The following is a 20,465-nucleotide window of genomic DNA, read 5'->3' as shown; positions in this document are numbered from 1 at the left end:
TGGGAAGGAAAGAATATGGTATGGTGCATGGCTGGGTCAATGATGAAGCAAGGATGGCTGGAAGGACATCAGCCTGGGTGGGTGAAACAGAAACTGTATGTGTGCGTATACTTTGAATGAATGGATGCCTGGAGCATGGTATTCTCTAACTCTTAGATAGCACATGTGTATCTAGAGAGAGTAGATGGTCGCTGGATGAACTAAGTGTTACCTTGAAGAGCATGTACCACCGCACCCGCACGTCCGTTCCAGTGTAGGGAAGGCAAGGAAAAGAAATTGTAAATGTGTCCAATACTACCATGAATAGTAGCAGTACTTTGTATTGCAACTGCAAGCACAGCATATATCTGGTTATTACGGTGGACACTCCGTACCTCTCTTAATAACTTTAGTTTAGTTGTAGTACGTCATTCATGTGTGGGTGTATCACTGTTCACTCAATATTAAGCAAAGCACCTAAAGTCATCCCATATGTCATCAAATACGTCCCATGTGAAGTGATAGATAATCAAATTATTTATCTTCTTCATTTTCCTTTTCTAGTACTCATTTGCATTGTAGGGTGAAAGGTAAATTAATTAAGCAGTAGCCCTTGTAACAGAGTATTCTCAGTGCCACCCGTAATAGAAAAGTAATAGCTTCACCACCCGCATGTACTGGACGGGTACAGTAACGCAAGTCTGTCTCACTCATCATGGTGTGCAACTGTTTTTCTCGGGTGCAAGTTCACTGTGCTGCCATTCTGCCGGCTTGCATAAGATAACGTACCAATTTTCCTAAACAAGAGAGAAGAATAAGAATAAGACTGGTGTACTGTCATAGTCGACTGTAATGGAAGTCCATAGTGGTCGTAGAATTTGTTCATTAAACTACCACTAATGTTAGAGCAAGGATGCAGAAGTGGGAGGTTACATAGATACTGTCCTCAATAGTTATGTACTGTGCTTTCAATTTGCTACTTGTACTGTGACCCAACTTTCGGCTCAATCACTTTGTGTTATTAATGCTAAGGAGCATTGGTTACAGACTATGTCTTTCTTTCTTCATATAGTTGCTCCTTCCAAATCAACATCACGGAGGGAGCAGGCTCGAATGGCCCGGCAACGGAGGCTGGATGCCACTGTCGCCGAATATCGGCGGCTGGTGGCCCTGGAGGAGGAGGAGGACACGCAGTCGACCGGTGCAACAACAACATCCTCGACTGGGACAGCTGCATCCTCCTCCGTGACCCCATGGGACGCCAGCATGCGCAGTGCTCCAGCGGGACCGAGCCGGGCTAACAAAGCCAACCGCCACCGCCAAGCAACAGAAAGACCAGCTGCCCCCCACAGGAGCTGCAAGGCACGCCAACGCCGCCTAGGAGTCCGAATGTCCTACCTGAAGCAGGAGGTCCAGAACTATAAGAACTTGGTGGAGGGCCTCCGCTTCGAGCTTGCCACCCTCCGCAAGGAGTATGATGCCCATGCCGCAAAATGCACCAGCACCCTCCAGTAGTGGAGTGTCCCTTGCCCTTTTTTTATAGACTTTTGGGGGGTGGGATTTGGGAGTTGGGATCGTTTTGGGACTTTTCAAAGACAATCGTTGGGGTTAGGGTGGGTCTTGAGGGAGATTATTTTGTTAGGGCTACATAAATATACATTTTTAAACTTTATCTGACCCTACCTGTTTTTTACTGCTTTTCAGTCTGGTGGGTGGGGGACGGGGGTGTAACAGTAAGTTTGTTTTCCTGAACAGTCGTAGGACTTTAGTAGTACTACCGTCAATCTCTCGTCTAGTCCTAAATAATACTCCATTATACTACCTCCCACCAAACGCTTATCTTACCTGTAATTTGTGTTAGAAATTAGGGCTAGGCCCAGGGCTGGCTCCACGTGAAATGGGGATTAACGTTGGCAATCCTGGGCGGGTGAAATTTCCTCATTGCGGTGGTACTAGTGGTGTGACACAGTGGCAGTTGCATGCCTATGGAAAAAAAGAAAACGAAACCTGGTTTGTCCTTACTGTAGCATTAGAACGGTTACGGTACGATCGAGAATATAGCAGGTGACAGTACACTAGAACAGTGCCATAATGTAGCCTAACAAATGGTAAAGTATTTGCTTGCAAGTATAACTAGTACTTGCGTTGAATTTATTTGACATTGGCTCCTACTACTAGAAGATATAGTACTGAAGCTGAGTAAGTCTAGAAGATATCCTCGTATTCCTTCACCAGCCTGTTGCTATGACCTTATCCTCCCCAGCAAGTGTGTGGAATTATTGATGTCATTTTAGTCAGACATCAAGCAAAACAACACAGCCCGGGGGAAGAGGGTTAGGGTTTGGAAAATGGATGGGAATGGGGGTTTCTTTTTGGGTAGGTTTTGTTGAGAGAAGAAAAAAAAAGCACAGCCTGGACAAACAATAATTGAAGATAAAGAAATATTTGGGTACAAACTAAAGCTAAGCACATGCAGTCACACTCATAGAAGAAAACAATGGATACTGTATCTGTATTCTGTATATTGTTGGAGTTGTCCTGTTGAATTTGGTAAGTAAGTTGCATGCAGCAAACAATTCCTCTTATTAGCGGCACTCCTCCATTCCAGCTGACGCTTCGTCCATCAATGTTGGTGACCACTGACAGAAGACACCCTGTCCACTGCCTGCCTGGCGGATGTTGACTGAAACCCGGCCTGTAATTATTGAACGGAAAACAGGAAGTGCTATTACAATACCACTGATAAATAAATAAAAGGTATGCACGCTGTGTGGTGCAAAAAGTCACACTTTGATTTCCCTAATAGACAGTAGAATATTTTTGAAATTGCGTGCTCTGTCTGAGTCACCTTTTTAAGGATAAATAAGTATGGCCAAAATATTATAGCGGATCTTTCCCCTCAAGGTAGGTGTACTGTAAACTGTGTTTTAGAACAAAATTTGACCTTCCCAGCAATGCTCCCACCAAGACCCTTACTAAAGCCAGTCGCAAAAATGTAGAAGACCCCCAATCAGATCTCCAAAAACGATGCCTAGCAGAAAAATGGAGACAAAACGTACTTTGAAAGTAACAGTAGGCCCAAATACAGACCGTGGATTGTATTCAAACCACTTGCAAGCAAGCAAAAGTATCCATAGCCAGCATCGCTCCAACAGTGCTCTAAAACCCCAGAACTGCGTTGCAATAGAACACCCCGAAACACATGCAATCCTGCTGCTAGGGCTAACCCTAACGAACCCTAACTTACAAAAAGTGCCAAAACTGGTGTTTCCTTATGGATTTTGTCCAAAACACTTCTATCCGGTATTAGACCTTCCCAGGAATGCCCCAGGCAAGACCCGGGCCGCCAACCCACCCGCAAAAAACCAGGCGACAACACCCCCAAACAGCGAAAAAGCTAAATCTCAATATCTCTCGGCCTTCGGTCCAAAGTAGCGCGCTGTGCAGCTAGGTCATCATCAATCATCATAACTCCTGTTTTCCACCACGGATTTCCTGAAAAGCAAATGCAATCAAGATTAGACTGTCGCAGCAGTGCTTCGACAGAGACCCCGGCCGCAACCCACCCACGAACAGCAGGAAGCCCCCCAAAACGCTACATTGAGCAAGATGTCAGAAGAAGTAGCAAAAAAAAGGCTTTTCCTTAAGGATTTTGCCCAAAACACTTCTATCCGGCATTAGACCTTTCCAGGAATGCCCCAGGAATGCCCCAGCCAAGACCCGCCAACCCACCCGCTAAAAACCACGCGACAACACCCCCAAACAGCGAAAAAGCGAAATCTCATACTTACAATATCTCTCGGCCTTCGGTCCAAACGCGCTGTGCAGCTAGGTCATCATCAATCATCATAACTCCTGTTTTCCACCACGGATTTCCTGAAAAGCAAATGCAATCAAGATTAGACTGTCGCAGCAGTGCTTCGACAGAGACCCCGGCCGCAACCCACCCACGAACAGCAGGAAGCCCCCCAAAACGCTACATTGAGCAAGATGTCAGAAGAAATAGCAAAAAAAAGGCTTTTCCTTAAGGATTTTGTCCAAAACACTTCTATCCGGCATTAGACCTTCCCAGGAATGCCCCAGGAATGCCCCAGCCAAGACCCGCCAACCCACCCGCTAAAAACCACGCGACAACACCCCCAAACAGCGAAAAAGCTAAATCTCATACTTACAATATCTCTCGGCCTTCGGTCCAAACGCGCTGTGCAGCTAGGTCATCATCAATCATCATAACTCCTGTTTTCCACCACGGATTTCCTGAAAAGCAAATGCAATCAAGATTAGACTGTCGCAGCAGTGCTTCGACACAGACCCCGGCCGCAACCCACCCACGAACAGCAGGAAGCCCCCCAAAACGCTACATTGAGCAAGATGTCAGAAGAAATAGCAAAAAAAAGGCTTTTCCTTAAGGATTTTGTCCAAAACACTTCTATCCGGCATTAGACCTTCCCAGGAATGCCCCAGGAATGCCCCAGCAAAGACCCGCCAACCCACCCGCTAAAAACCACGCAACAACACCCCCAAACAGCGAAAAAGCTAAATCTCATACTTACAATATCTCTCGGCCTTCGGTCCAAAGTAACGCGCTGTGCAGCTAGGTCATCATCAATCATCATAACTCCTGTTTTCCACCACGGATTTCCTGAAAAGCAAATGCAATCAAGATTAGACTGTCGCAGCAGTGCTTCGACAGAGACCCCGGCCGCAACCCACCCACGAACAGCAGGAAGCCCCCCAAAACGCTACATTGAGCAAGATGTCAGAAGAAATAGCAAAAAAAAGGCTTTTCCTTAAGGATTTTGTCCAAAACACTTCTATCCGGCATTAGACCTTCCCAGGAATGCCCCAGCCAAGACCCGCCAACCCACCCGCAAAAAACCACGCGACAACACCCCCAAACAGCGAAAAAGCTAAATCTCATACTTACAATATCTCTCGGCCTTCGGTCCAAAGTAACGCGCTGTGCAGCTAGGTCATCATCAATCATCATAACTCCTGTTTTCCACCACGGATTTCCTGAAAAGCAAATGCAATCAAGATTAGACTGTCGCAGCAGTGCTCCCAGACCCCAAAACTCACCCACAAACACCCGGAACCCCGCCAAAGAGCACCTCAAAGGCAAGCAAGTCAGCAAAAACGGCAAGAAATTTCCACCTCATATTTGGTCCAAAACACTTTTATCCATTATTAGAGCTTCACAGCAATGGGCCCAAATCCGTCAACTCACCCGCAAAGAAGTAGAACACCCCCACAAGTGCTGAGTCTTTCTTCATTGGGCGTAATCCAGCACTCTGCTTTGAGGGAAATCGCAGTCTGGAGGAGGAGGATAGAGGAGCATGTTCTTCAGAACTTGTGAACCTGAGGAATGTAGACTGCGGCACCTTCAAATCAATAAGCAAACAAGTGAAGACAGTTCTGCTGATGGTCTTGTTTTTGGGATTAGGTGATTAAAGTTTGAATTAAATTAACTGTGCAAAACAAAGAAAGAGAGACACACAGGAATAAAAGTGAATAAGGACGAAAAAGAAAGTTATTGATTCATTGTCTCATTTTCAGGGCTCGGTGTCAGGGAATAAGAAGAAGATTTCGTCATCATACTCTGCGAATTCAGGCAGGATGAGGTCAGTGCCACCGAACAGAGAACAAATCCCCTCATCTACGTTGCCGTCCTCCTCGTCTTCATGCGGCGTGCTTTCTCGTACTTTGTAATCTGGTGGTATGAGGTGCTGATTCATCTTGATCATTGTCAGCCGCTCCACATTTTTGGGCGAGAGCCGGCTCCGTTTGGGAGTTACAATGCCACCAGCAGCACTGAAAACACGTTCAGAAGACACACTTGCGAGTGGGCAAGACAAATAGTTTATAGTCAGGTTGGAGAGCTGTGGCCACAATTGTTTTTTGCCATGCCAATACTGCAATGGCTCATCATTAAGAAAGACCTCTGTTGAGTCATTCAGATAGTCCTGCACCATCGACTCAAGGTCATCAAAGGTTCCTCCACTTTGCTTACTTTTTGCCGTGCCTGTGACATTTTTTCGAGAACCATACCCCATCAAACTTAGCCAATCCTCCTCCGCAGCCACTGTTAGTGTTGTCATTGTGTGTGGTGCAGATGATCCACTTGCCGGTGTCTTTAACGGCTGAGAGGTCACTTGTGCCCCAGCCACAGGTGCAGAAGTGGATTCTTGTGACTGGGGATGGCCTGCTGATGCTGATGTACTGTCTTCTCCTTCAATAACCTGCCGTTCTTTTTCAAACCTCTTGGCTGACCAGGCTAACCAATGTTTGTACTTTTGAACATCTGCATCAGCAAAAGGAAAGAATGCTTCGCCTGCCAGCGCCTTTTTGTAGCGTGGATCCAGAATAGTAGCACAAATGTGATGCTGTTCTGACTTGATCTTTTGAAGACGTTCATCACCACGTAGGCGCTCTAATAATTTCTCAGACAAAATAAAATGGTCTTTTTTTTTTCATCTTTTTCAAACTCAGAAGACACCACCATCAGTTGGTGCTCCAGCATGCACAACAATGGGATAGCTTTTCCCAAATTACAGTCCTCCTGGCTGACTGCACGCGTGAAGAACTCAAAAGGACGAAGCATGTCTGTCAGGCTTTTAACTATGTCCCATTGCGCCGCACCCATCCGCATGTCCTCCTTCTGAGATGTACCCTCTGTGAAGAAATAGTGATCGAGTACCGTATACTGCTCATACAGACGCTCAAGCATGTAGAAGGTTGAGTTCCAACGTGTTGCCACCTCCTGGATGAGTGCTTTCACTGGTATTCGACTTTGAAGTAGCAGCCTCCTCAGATGCTTCCGGGCCTTAAAAGAATGGCTGAAATGGTTGCACATTTTGCGGCCGGTGGCCATTACTGCGAACGCTGCACTGTCTCTATCACTCAAGAATTTTTGAACTACCAGGTTGATACAGTGCGCCAAACACGGCACTCTAAAATAGCGACCCAGCGCCATGGCCTTAACTACATTGGCGCCATTATCCGTGGAAACATAACCAATCTGGCGTTTTTTTGGGGATAGCATTTTCAAGACCTTTTTGTCAAACTCCTCCAAAATGTTTTCGGATGTGTGACTTTTCTCCAAGCCAGACATGGCTAGTGTTGCATGTTTCCGAGCAGCTTTGAAAACTTTGTCCGGGTCAACACCTGCGTTTAGCTTTGCTTTAACACCTGAAAAAGAGACCCAGTGTGCAGTGATGCACATGTAATCAGCGCCTGCGCCACTGGTCCACATGTCTGTTGTCAGATGTATTGTGTGAACAGCACTCTTCTGCAAAGCTGCCCCAATCGCCTCCAGCACATCTTCATGTAGTGCTTGAACCGCAACTCTTGCAAAATAGAACCGGCTAGGAACCTTCCATTTAGGGCAGAGCGTTGCCACTAATTCTAGAAAACCTACCGCTTCTACAAAAGAAAAAGGGAGAAGGTCCACAGCTAGCATTTTAGCCAGCTTAGTGTTATACAGACGCGTCAGTGGGTGGTTGCGTTCATATGGCACGTCTGAAGTAAGCATTGTTCTAATGTTGCCCTGGAGCAAGCATTTACGGGCTGATAATGACTTCGTTGACCCAATTTTGCTCGCTGGTGAACTTTTGTGCGTTGGTGTCTCACTCGCTCCAACACTCTTAGTGTGCCTCACATTGGGTGTGCTGCTGAGAGGGGTACTGGGTGTAAGGGAAGTGTTTGACACGTCTTCTTCCTCCTTGTCATCATCAGATGCAACATCAACGTTTCCTTGAATTCGGCCTTTCTTGATCGCATCTAGGTGCGCAAACCATTGGACAGTGTGCTGTCTCCTAAGATGACCTCTCTGGCCTCCGGTACCATAGTTGGTACCTGGCTTACCACGACTAACTGCAAGCTTACAAAGGGTACAAATGGCAAACTTTGGATTTTTTTGACAAACAGTAAAGAAGTCCCAAACTGGGGACTTGAAGTGTCTGTGGGACCTGGAGGAGGCGGCGATACTGGTGGTGGTGGTCATGAAGCTAATGCCAGATGAAGTGGAGGATCTGGATTGCCCAACTTTTGTACGTTGTGCACTTTCACCGCCACTAATTAAGGTCGAGGTGGATGGAGGTCTCTTCTTGCCAGAAAGAAATATGGAAGCGGGACGAGTTGGTGTACTACTTAACTCCAATGATTGTGGTGTTTCCACTGCCTCCTCATCGACAACATCATCATCATCACGCTCAGCAGCTCTTCGGGCTAGGGTCAAAATGTCTGTTTGCTGCATGCCCGCTGGGGCTGCAGTGACCTTTATGATGACTGGGTCGTCGTTGGCAGAGTCTTCATCAGCAGCAGTATCCGCCACTTCTTGTTGAGCCTCATCACACTCCATAACTCTGAGACTTTGGACGAGCTTCCTTTTACGCTTAACTACCTTTGTCGGATCATGGTGTGCCTCACTCTCAGACGGCAGTGGTGCTGGTTCCCAAGTTTGATCCGTATCATCAGAAGGAGGTGTGCTTGAAGAAGATGTAGACACCACCCTTGATCTCTTCCTTGCTAGGGGTGTGGAAGACAATGAAGGATCATCAGGAAGAGTGGCTTCCTCAAATGATACCTCGCCTTGATTGTCGATTTCCTGATGTGCCCCTACTTCGGGAGGAACAACTATTGTGGGCACTTGTGACCCTCCATGCACCTCTGCTTGCGCATCTCCTTGCGCTGCCTCTCCTTCCACATGTACTTGGGCTTGTACTTGCACATGTGATTGTTGTTGCGGCTGTGGTTGTTCAACACTCGTCAGATGAGCTACAACAACCTGTGTTGATTGAGGGACATTGCTGCTGCTTTCTTGCGATGAGCCAACATCACTGGTCGATGGTGATTGAAGAACTATACTGGCTGCCTCTGCAGCACTCAAGGGCTTGGACTTAAGTTGGCGTGGTGGTGGTGGTGGCACTGAGCCCAATGGAGCGGGGGTGCTGCTGCCAGCTTGGTCCCCAGCAGATCCCGCTGCTGCTGCAGGCATACTTTTTTTTTTACTCCCAAAAAAAGGGGCGGGTGGCACACCAGTCTCCTTGGTAACTTGCTTCTTCTGCTCCTTATTGGCACCTTTCTTGCTAGAGGAGCTACGGGTTACTTTTTTTGGGGCCATCTTCTTCAGAGCAGGTCAGAACAGCAGGCAGCAGTTGCACGAGTTGCAGAGTTGTCTGTGTCCAGACGTGACGTCGCGTGACGTTATGCTGCACACACACACCGCTGCAGGACTTCTTCCTGGCACTGGTGGTTCTCTTGAGTCTTGTGCACCTAAAAGCAATGGATGACAGAGGAACATCAGTTCAGTTATACACCCCAAAAAATCGACAAAACACAGAAAAATGAGCACAATCCCATGCCATCCATGATGTTTATATTGAAGACACCCCACAGAAAGACTAGGGCCATGCAAGTATGCAACACTCACTACCCCTGGGCATAATGGATGGAAAGTAGGCAAAATAAGTGCAGGCCTCAGACACTGCCTCTCTTCAAAATGGCCCCTTACACCCCAAGCACATGTTGCCTGTACCAGCCAGGACTCAAGATGGCCACCACCACCACCCACATGGCCACAGTCCACATCAACAGTACACCCCCAAAAACAGAAAACCAGCCAGAAATCACCACAATCCAATGCCATCCATGATGTTTACATTAAAGAGAGTGAGACCACACTACAGGCACACTCAGTCCATGCACCACTACCCCTTGGCAAAAGGCCCCACCAGCAGCCCCCAAAAAACGACAAAAAACAATAAAATCAGCACAATCCCAGCCCATCCATGGCCTCAATGGTGTTTAAATTCAAGAAGACACCCCTCAGAAACACTAGGCCCATGCAACACTCACTACCCCTGGGTATAATGGATGAAAAGTAGGCAAAATAAGTGCAGGCCTCAGACACTGCCTCTCTTCAAAATGGCCCCTTACACCCCAAGCACATGTTGCCTGTACCAGCCAGGACTCAAGATGGCCACCACCACCCACATGGCCACAGTCCACATCAACAGTACACCCCCAAAAAACAGAAAACAAGCCAGAAATCACCACAATCCAATGCCATCCATGATGTTTACATTAAAGAGAGTGAGACCACACTACAGGCACACTCAGTCCATGCACCACTACCCCTTGGCAAAAGGCCCCACCAGCAGCCCCAAACAAAATAACAAAAAACAATAAAATCAGCACAATCCCAGCCCATCCATGGCCTCAATGGTGTTTAAATTCAAGAAGACACCCCTCAGAAACACTAGGCCCATGCAACACTCACTACCCCTGGGCATAATGGATGAAAAGTAGGCAAAATAAGTGCAGGCCTCAGACACTGCCTCTCTTCAAAATGGCCCCTTACACCCCAAGCACATGTTGCCTGTACCAGCCAGGACTCAAGATGGCCACCACCACCACCCACATGGCCACAGTCCACATCAACAGTACACCCCCAAAAAACAGAAAACAAGCCAGAAATCACCACAATCCAATGCCATCCATGATGTTTACATTAAAGAGAGTGAGACCACACTACAGGCACACTCAGTCCATGCACCACTACCCCTTGGCAAAAGGCCCCACCAGCAGCCCCAAAAAAACGACAAAAAACAATAAAATCCGCACAATCCCAGCCCATCCATGGCCTCAATGGTGTTTAAATTCAAGAAGACACCCCTCAGAAACACTAGGCCCATGCAACACTCACTACCCCTGGGCATAATGGATGAAAAGTAGGCAAAATAAGTGCAGGCCTCAGACACTGCCTCTCTTCAAAATGGCCCCTTACACCCCAAGCACATGTTGCCTGTACCAGCCAGGACTCAAGATGGCCACCACCACCACCCACATGGCCACAGTCCACATCAAAAGTACACCCCCAAAAAACAGAAAACCAGCCAGAAATCACCACAATCCAATGCCATCCATGATGTTTACATTAAAGAGAGTGAGACCACACTACAGGCACACTCAGTCCATGCACCACTACCCCTTGGCAAAAGGCCCCACCAGCAGCCCCAAAAAAACGACAAAAAACAATAAAATCAGCACAATCCCAGCCCATCCATGGCCTCAATGGTGTTTAAATTCAACAAAACAGTTGTATCATGCACCCCTAACCAACCCTGGTCCTACTGGATACTGTGGCTACCAACAATATAATTTATTTAATGTTCTGAAAAAGTTCCAAAATTGTACTTGCAGCAACTGTAATGCCCCAAACAAACTTACTTGTGAAAGTTGATTTCTAATCCAAAAGTGATCCAAAGACAGTCAAATAGGCCTCAAATCCAAATATCCAGCAGCACCCACAAAAAGTAATCCTTCCAGCTCCAGATCCAAATGAAAGTGACCAGGAGATGGACAAAGCACTGGGAGGAGCCTGCTGGACGGGAACAGGAAGTTGGAGACTGTGGGGCACTTCCTTCCTCCCCCCCCCAAAAATGGACTCCTTGCAAAAAAAAAGGCCATGCAAATGTCAACCTGAGGAGTGATTCTGATAAAAATCATAATTTTCTGGAGGTTTATCCTGTTTGCTGGTGATTTTCTTGTGCAGAATTGCAAAATCTCTATTTCGCGAGTGCGAGATTGTTCCTTTCCGCCGCAACTACGTGTTCGCAATTGCGAACTCTCGCGAGGTATGCTGTGCAAGGTGGCAAGCCGCGATTACGTATTCGCGGGCGCCAAACTCCCGCGGGATCACGCAGCAAGATCCAAAATGGCGCGGCACTCACTAAATATGATCGAGAAAAACAACTCGGCAAACGCTTAATGGCGGAAAGTGAACGCCGTGCACCACGCCGCGCGCCGCAACCAAGCAAAAAATCCGCCGCGAGCGAATCACGGATTTTCGACAAATTCGCGAGAGTTCGCGTATTGCGAATTTGCCGAAAATCCGAAAAATCCGCGATCGGAGCGGATTTTACGCCCATGCTTACCCATAACGACCCATTCTGACTAAACGGTAAGATCAGATAGGGAACAACTCTATCTGTAGTATGTGGCATAAGACCACACACCCAACAATTAGTAATGTTCACCACCAACTGATGTTGATGCAGTAACTGTACGAATGTATTATGTACAAATTCTGACCTTCTAATTTGCTCGTGTTCGGGTAGGACATGAAAAGAATGCAAAGAAGTAGTAGTAGGAAAGGTCGTAGGTTGGAAAATGGGCGCAGAAGTCAATTGAGTAGAAAAAACAATCCAACCCACCAAAGTTAACGTCATGGTAAAGAACATCAGAATACATGTGTTGGACCTAGCCCTTTTGGCAGGTTCATCCCGAAACTTTTTGCTTTTTCCTAGCCTGTTTCTGGAACCTGGTGTTGGTGATTTTAGGCCTCTGCGCACTTTTTCACTGTGGTACAGTGTAAAGTGCGTGAGCTCTCTGTGTATGTATGGTGAGTAACCTGCCCTCCCATAGGAATGAATGGGGAATATGTATGCCCATGGTAGTTCCTGATGTGTGGGGAGTGCAGGGTCGAGTTTGGTATGTGCGAACTCGTGAGATTGAATGCTGCGCAATGGTATATGCGGCATGATTGTGTCTAGTGTAGAAGTGCCACTTTTAGAAGTTGGCATATTTGTGTAGTCTGTGGCTGGCGTGTGATTGGCTGGAGCCTAGCCCCAGGAGTGAGCCTGGGCCTGCTTGTGGATTGACTGTCTGGTTTGAGGGTGAATGGGGCTGGGGAGCCCCAGGAGGTTGTCTGAGTCAGCCCAGGGTTGAAAGGCTGCATCTGCTGCCAGGGAAGTGGGAGGAGATAGCACCTGGGAGTGAATAGGGCTGTGCCTGCCTGACCACAATGCTGGCTCCACCTCCCGCTGGGCGACTGTCACCTCTGTCCCTGATACTGAAAGAAAGAAGGAAGCCAGGAAGACCAAGGGCTCCAGCAACACCCAGAACTGGTTTAGACCGGGCTCAGGGCCCACTTGCACAAAGACTTCAAAGACTTTTAGGGGTATAAGAGAAGGACCCCTGACAACAGAAGATTAGATTCTACAATCAAGAGGAACCTCTGCTGGAAGAAGGACCGCTGAAGAACTAAAGCAAGATTGCCTTGCTGTGTGCTCTAAGGGCTGACCTGTTCTGCTGACCAACTGAAGCTGAGGAGAAGAGGGACTTTGCTGTGTGCTGTGACCCTGCCTGCTTGACCTACAGAGACTTTGCTGTGTGCTGTGTCTTCTAACTGAATCTCCAAGGGCCTGAGAAGAGCTGTCCTCCTGTCTTGGAACCCAGGGTCAAAAGGTTCCACTGTAACTAAAACGCTGTGAAGATCGTGCTGCAGTTTGTTTGGTGCGTGAGTTTTAACTGCGGGCCTGGGACCGAGATCGGTGTGCTCATCGGCACGCATTCCACGAGGTCCGGGGGATCGTGGTGTCTCCCCTCGTGTGTTTTGCCCCAAAGAAGCTCTGCAGTCGTGAGGGCGGTCTATTTGTGACCTACGCCCCCAGAAACCCTGTGCCGCCAAGTATCGATCTTGCCCGGAGCCAAGAAACACCCGATGACCTAGCTGTCCCTTGCTGGGGCCGCGGAGACCAAGATCGAAGCAGCTGTAACCTCATTGGCTGAGAGCGACGAGCCCCCTCAGCAACGCAGCACTGGGATTGGTTCCCGGGCCACCGCGTCATCAGGAAAGCCGCGCTGTGAGTGGCTGCAGTTCCGGTGTCACTGGGGGCTCGTCTACGGAGCTGCGCATCGATTGGTGGATTGCCCGTGTCTCTTGCTGAGAGACGCCGCTGCCGAGAAAACTCGTCCTGCCAGTGCGGGAACATCGCGTGGCTGCCGCCTGCCCCGAGTGTGGTGAGTCTTGTCCAGAGGAGCCTTGACTGTTGTGTGGGCACTTTTAGAGCACGGCGGAGGCGGCAGGAAGCGCTAAGAGCGCGGTAGCAATTGAAGGCATATTTTAACCCCCGAGAGCCTCGCAGAGCGCGGGTGGGACCCGGAGACTGCCGCCCAAAATGCGATCTCGCTAAGAAGAGCGAAGAGTGCAGCCTGAGAGAAGCGCTACAGTGAAGTAGTGCTAAAGCGACCACAAAGTCAGTTTACCAGTGAACAGCCTACAGCCATATTTGTTTTAGGAGCCTGAGAGGCTCAAGGGCATGTGTGTATTTTTAGAGCCCCGTGGCTCCAACGTTGGACACACTTGTTTAGAGAGGGCCAGTGAGAGCCCAGGCCGCATGTTTGTGGCCAGAGCCTGAGAGCTCCAACGTTTGGGGGCAACTGTTTATTGTCATGAGGGGCTAGTGAGAGATTGTGGTGCAGACTTTGCTCCTGAGGGCCAGTGAGAGCCCTGTCGCAGTTTTGTTGTTCTCCAGCTGCCAAGCAACTAGTGGGCAGCTGCACCGTTTAGGCACCAAGGGAGAGAGGGTCCCTGTGTGGGACAGAGATGGCACAGGGGTGCCAGGCCTTACAGCTGCCCAGCACTGTGTGGGCAGTTGCCACGTTTAGGCTTGTGTTCTTGGCTGCCTGCGCGGCCTGCCTGACATTGGGACACATGGCGTCCTAGCCCCAACAAGGCCAGTTGGCCTAGGGACTGCCACAGGTGGTGGCTTATGGGAGTTTTGCGCAATGTGATGTGGTGCTAGGAAATGTAATGCATTTGAAATGATTACGCACCTTGATCTTACACCTCTGAAAGTTTTTAGGCATCATGTGTTTTTGCGCTATTGAGTTATGTTCTGGCACCTCTGAATGTTTTTATGCATCATGTGTCTTCCTTGATTTTACACCTCTGAATGTGTTGGTTTATGCATCATGTGTTTTTCCTTCCCTGCACCTCTGAATGTGAGTTTGATGCATCATGTGCCATGTTCTACACCGCTGAATGTATGTTTTATGCATCATGTGTATTCTTTCACTACACCTCTGAATGTTGTGATGCATCATGTGTAATGTGTTCTTGCTTATACCCCTAATTGTATTGTGATACTTAGGTTGTTGTTCTTTCTAGTACAGGTGGGCCTAGTGAGGTCCTGGTTCACTGCGTGACATGCTCCTAAGGTGTTTAGGGTTGCGTAGGTGGTACTTACCTGTTACTAGTGGTTACTGGTTGTGTGTTATATTTGCTAATTTGTGCTACAGTGATTTTATATCCTATATTCTATGTTCTAGAAGTGCTATTTCTAAAAGTGTTGATTCTGACAGTGGCCCATGTGGCCCTGTCCTGTAAATAATCCCTTGTGAATATTGCCTGTGCCCGTTGGCACAATGTACATGTGTCACTTCTATCTAATGTGTTTTTACAATACAGAAGTTATTTTTATATAATCTTGTGTGGAGTTCCTTTTGTGGTGTGCCTAGGATGTTGTGGCTGTTGGGTGCTGGCGCAAATGCTTTACACCTTGCCTCCGGGTTTAGCCTTACTGCTTGTGCCAAGCTACCAAGGGGGTGAGCAGGGGTTATCTTGGCGTGTGACTCCCTTGCCCTGACTAGAATGGTGGTTTCTGCCTGGCTTTGGCGTCAGCCTTAGCCTACCAGAAATAGCCAGTTCTAACAACATGTAATCAGAAAATATTTGCTATACATTATTCTACATAGTTTCATCTTAAAGTTCATTTTCTCAGCAGCTCTCTCAGTCTCAAAAAACTCCATCCTCTAACTGGGCTGTTCACGGCAGTTGTTTTTCTTCTGCTCAGGAGTACTTCTGTTAGTCCAGGGAACGCCCTAAGACCAACCAGAACCGTCGACCTTGTGTCTACATGGCAGCAATCCCAAGTCTTTACACCGAGACCCTACAGCTGAACCCAGATGGCGGTTGGAAAAAAGATCAAAAAAAGTTTCTTGGCTGAGAGAGTGCAGTTCTAAAAACCAAAAAAGGAATTATTTGCTCTTTATTAGTCCATTATTTCTAGGTCGTAGATTATAACGGTTTTTACCAAGCTCTGTCTGGTTCTGGAATAGCAGTTCAGGCTCAGTGGGGTCCAGTCTCAAAGATGGAGGCACGGCTGCTTGTAGGACACCATCGTCTTATTTCTCAGTCCCTCTCCATACCAACTTAGCGTCCCTGAACGGTGTGAACTTTGGCGACCTTTCAGTCTTGGTGTCTGCAATACCGTCGAGGATCCACTGGTCGTACGGCAGAGGTAAAGGTACCCTCTTACAGTCTACGCCGTGGATCCAATTTTTCTTCCCAAAGACCTTTACAGAGGTTCTTGTAGACAGCAACACCTGATGAGGGCCCGTCCAGCGGGGCTGGTCGTGCTTGGTCCGTTGAAAATTTTTCACGAGAACCCAGTCACCAGGATTGATGATGTGACCTGGGTCCACAGAGGCTGGTGACAGGTTATCGTGAACCTGTTGATGCAAGACACGCAATTTAGCCGTTAGGTCATACAAATAGTCCACCACACTGGATAGTCAATATCACTAAACTTTGTTGGTCTCGGCACTCCCCACACATTTGCCGGTCAACCAAAGACGATTTCATACGGACTAAGTCCGATTCGGGAATGCACTGTAGTTCTAGTTGACAAAAGTGCCAACGGCAAAGCACCGGGCCATTGGAGGCCAGAACTCGCCAGGATTTTGGCTAACTTTAGCTTCAAAGTGCCGTTGTAACATTCCACTAATCCAGCTGATTGGGGATGACTCGCAGCATGGAATTTTTGTCTTATGCCCAAAACCTCACACACTCTCTTCATGATCCTCCGCACGAACTCACTCCCATTATCACTCCACACCATCCTTGGCAACCCAAACCTAGGGAAATATTCTTTGAGCAAGACTTTAGCTGTGGACGAGGTCGTATTATCTTTTAGGGGGTATGCCTCTACCCATCTAGAAAAGGCACAAACAACTACGAGGACGTATTTCAGATTGTTGCACCTTTCCATGTGGATAAAATCCAATTGCAGAACCTCAAACGGATAGGTCGGAGGCGCAAAGTGACCAGCTAGAGTTGGAGTTCCCTTACCTGGATTATACATCAAACACATTTATAGTAGTGGTGTCCACAGTGGAATAAATTTGGAGGAAATACTGTTTATCTTTGACGATGGTTCCAAAACTGTAGCGCTGTATTAGGAAACGGAATGTGACATTACCTGTGAGAGAGGTTAAATTATCCTTACTGTATTACTGAATAAATTTGGAGGAAATACTGTTTATCTTTGACGGTGGTTCCAAAACTGTAGCGCTGTATTAGGAAACAGAATGTGACATTACCTGTGAGAGAGGTTAAATTATACTTACTGTATTAAAACATGGTGCACGGTATTTGCCGTGATGAGTTTAGAGCCAAAAACGGATACTGACATACTGCTTTGTCCCCCAAACAGAGAAATTAAAACTCGAAATCTTCTTGACACAGGAAACCCCTTACAAGAAGTCCTGAGGAAGGTGCCACAATATCTGATGTACTGCACCGAAACGCGTCGACGCATTTTTTTAAACTAAAGAATCCAAGAGAAGCCTAGTACACACTGGATGCACATATATAAACTGTTTTGTCACAGTGGTACGCAATAGTGTAAGAAATTTTGGGCTATTGGATCTAGAAATCTATAGTGGCGAGAATATCCACAAGCCATAGTTACAATAGGGGTTTTTACTTTATTTTACAATGTATTTTTGTGATATTTTTTATTGCTGATGAATTATGATTGTGTGATACATGTATTATTTTGTTCTGTATTTTTGTAGTGTACATATGAGACATTGATTGCATATCTTTTTACTTTTCAAAGAATATTGCTTTGAAATTTTAAACATTACTTTTTGTGTATTGTCGTATGGAAAAATAAATATCTCCCTTTTTCAAATAGAGTGTTAACAAATTTTATTTCACTGTGGAAATTACTATTATTATTTTGACACTATAGCACAGTAGAGTACAGCAACTTGCTGGTCCAATACTCTAGTGTAATTGCTATGGTGGACATATATTAAGCAAACGAGCGTACCCCAGGGATCTCCCTTTGACTTGTTATACATCAAACACACCATACAATTCTTGACCACATTCTCAGCACATTTTGGAATTTCGGCATTCTGCCATACTGGAGCCAACAACTTACAAATTCCTTTCGCACTAATGTGAGACAACCCATGTGCCATCGTAACCACCGCAAGCACATATGCATCCGGCAACATCCATCTTTGGTGTTCTGATAACTCAACCCAACAACCAGCCGAATCCAATCTACCCTTCGTTTCTCTCCACACACTCTTCTCATTTTCAGTGGCTTCAGCTGGATTGATTTCACACTCTCAATCGTATCTTCACACATTCCAGCTGCACCAATCCATCTCGCAGGGCCTGCAACAAACATTCGACTCATCACATTTCTCGCTGTTTCTTTCGCAACTTCATCCAAAACGCATTACCACGACCAACATTAACCGTAACCTTCCGGTGAGCACTACACTTCACAATCGCAACTTGCTTCGGCAAAGTATGTGATTCCAGAAGCAACATACGGAATAAGTGCAGTACCAGCAGGCAGCACAAGAGTATCAAGCTGAGTTTTCAAAGCCTGGCTATAAATGGAAGGACTTTCGCAATAGCCTTGGAGAGCGCGCTTAAACCGGAAGCTTCGGACCCCTAAAGAGAAGCCAAAAAATATCTCTACTCTCCTCAGCAATTGGAATACTGAAGAAAGCATTCTTCAGATCTATAACCGAAAACCAAGCAGCTGAAGCAGGAATCATAGTCAACAAAGCAGGAATGTCCGGAACAACAGGAAACTGTGGCACAACAATCTTATTAACTTCTCGAAGGTCGATCACAAACCTGTAGACAGGTGGCTGAGAAGAGTCAGTGCGCTTCAGGACAGGCAAAACGAGACTGTTACAGACATTACCTCTCATTTCTTCAATCACACCTTTCTCAATCAAATCATGAATGATTGCCAAAAGCGCTCTTTCACCATCGCTAGAAATCCTATATTGGGGAATGCGTGGCAATTTAACATTTGCTTTAAGCGTTACAACATAAGGTGGAATCTCCAAAAGACCCACATCGTTAGGACCAGTAGCCCAAAGAGTATTAGGGAGAGAACGCAATTCCGGTGCTTTAGACAAGCCGATCTTTAGACAAATACATCGGAGAAGTCACTTTCTTACCCAATGTAAGCTGTACTCCCGAAGGAGAACAATGTAATGTTGCATTCAACCTTTTCAACAAGTCCAAACCTAACAAATTCTCACCACAACCTATCGTTAAAATGAGGGGTGCTTCCAATTCACAAGGCCCTATAGAAAACAAGGGACTAGAAACTGGATTACAAACTGGGGTGCCAGAGAATCCTACCGAAACATTTCTTAAGCCAGACAAAGGTGCGCCAGGGAGTTTAGAGTGCATGATAGAACTCTTCGCTGCACCGGTATCCAAAAGAATAGGCGCTACCACACCTGATGTACCTACTGCAACATAAGGCCCACTCTGATCTACTGGAACCGAAACTACTCCCTCTCTTTGTCCATGGCTGTCCTAGCAACCATTATAGTCAGCATTCTTACTCTCAACATAATAGTCATCAGCATAGTACTGAGTCGACTGACCAGACGCAATTTTCTGTTGATCAAAACAATTCATAGAATTTTGTGGGGGAAAGGAACGCTCTTTCTGAGGAAACGCACCACGTCCTCTACCCCTTGCCACTCGCTGAAAACCACCACGACCTCTCGGGCCGTCATACCACTCGCGCGCTGTCGCAACACGGGGCACTCATTTTTATAATGACCTTCCTCCCTACAATACGCACACTGATTTAAACCCAAAGGTGGTCTTGGAGGAAAATACCCAACGTTCTGTTGCGGTCTCTGAAATGGTGGAGGTTGCTGAAACTGTGGGCGTTGCTGTGATTCTTGCTGATTCGAGCGAGGCGGATACGCCTGCTGCAAAAGAACCTTTGTCTTTAAGTCTTTTGTCTTTTTATCTACTCTTTCTTTCTCGTCCTCGTCCCTATTCTCGTAGTACTGTGCAGTCGCCAATATCTGCGACGACGAGGAAACAGCCCAAGAACTCTCAGAATCTTTCAACTTATTACACAGTTCAGGAAGTAAGTTAAAGACAAACTTATCTACGAACAATCTTTGTCCACCTTCTGTACTCATATCTTGGCCACTATGATCTATAAATGTCTCTTCAAACCTAGTGAAGAAATCAGATACACTTTCGTCCTTCTTCTGCTTACATGCTGCTAACTTGTCCCAATTTACTCGTAACGCTGGCATCATCGTTTTCATTAGATTTATAATTCTGCCAGGTAGATCTGCCACTAGAGGCTCAGGCTTAGAACCACCAACTTGTCTGGCGTCCGCAGCAGCAATATTGAGCCATGAGTCACCTAATTCAATCGCATGATCCTCATGACGAATCTTTGCCCATAGAGGTTGAGGTACTACGTTACCCAACAGCATATCTATGTCGGCTAAATTCATGATGCATGCGTCAACTGTCTGGCACAATTCTTTGTAATAGCCAGCCGGATTCTTACGGAGATCAGGTAAAGACTGTTTAATGGCCAAAACTTCTACCCTCT

This window comes from Lissotriton helveticus, chromosome 3_2 (assembly GCF_964261635.1).
Source record: "Lissotriton helveticus chromosome 3_2, aLisHel1.1, whole genome shotgun sequence".
Classification (NCBI taxonomy): Eukaryota; Metazoa; Chordata; class Amphibia; order Caudata; family Salamandridae; genus Lissotriton; species Lissotriton helveticus.
Note: the sequence above shows the minus strand (reverse complement) of the source record.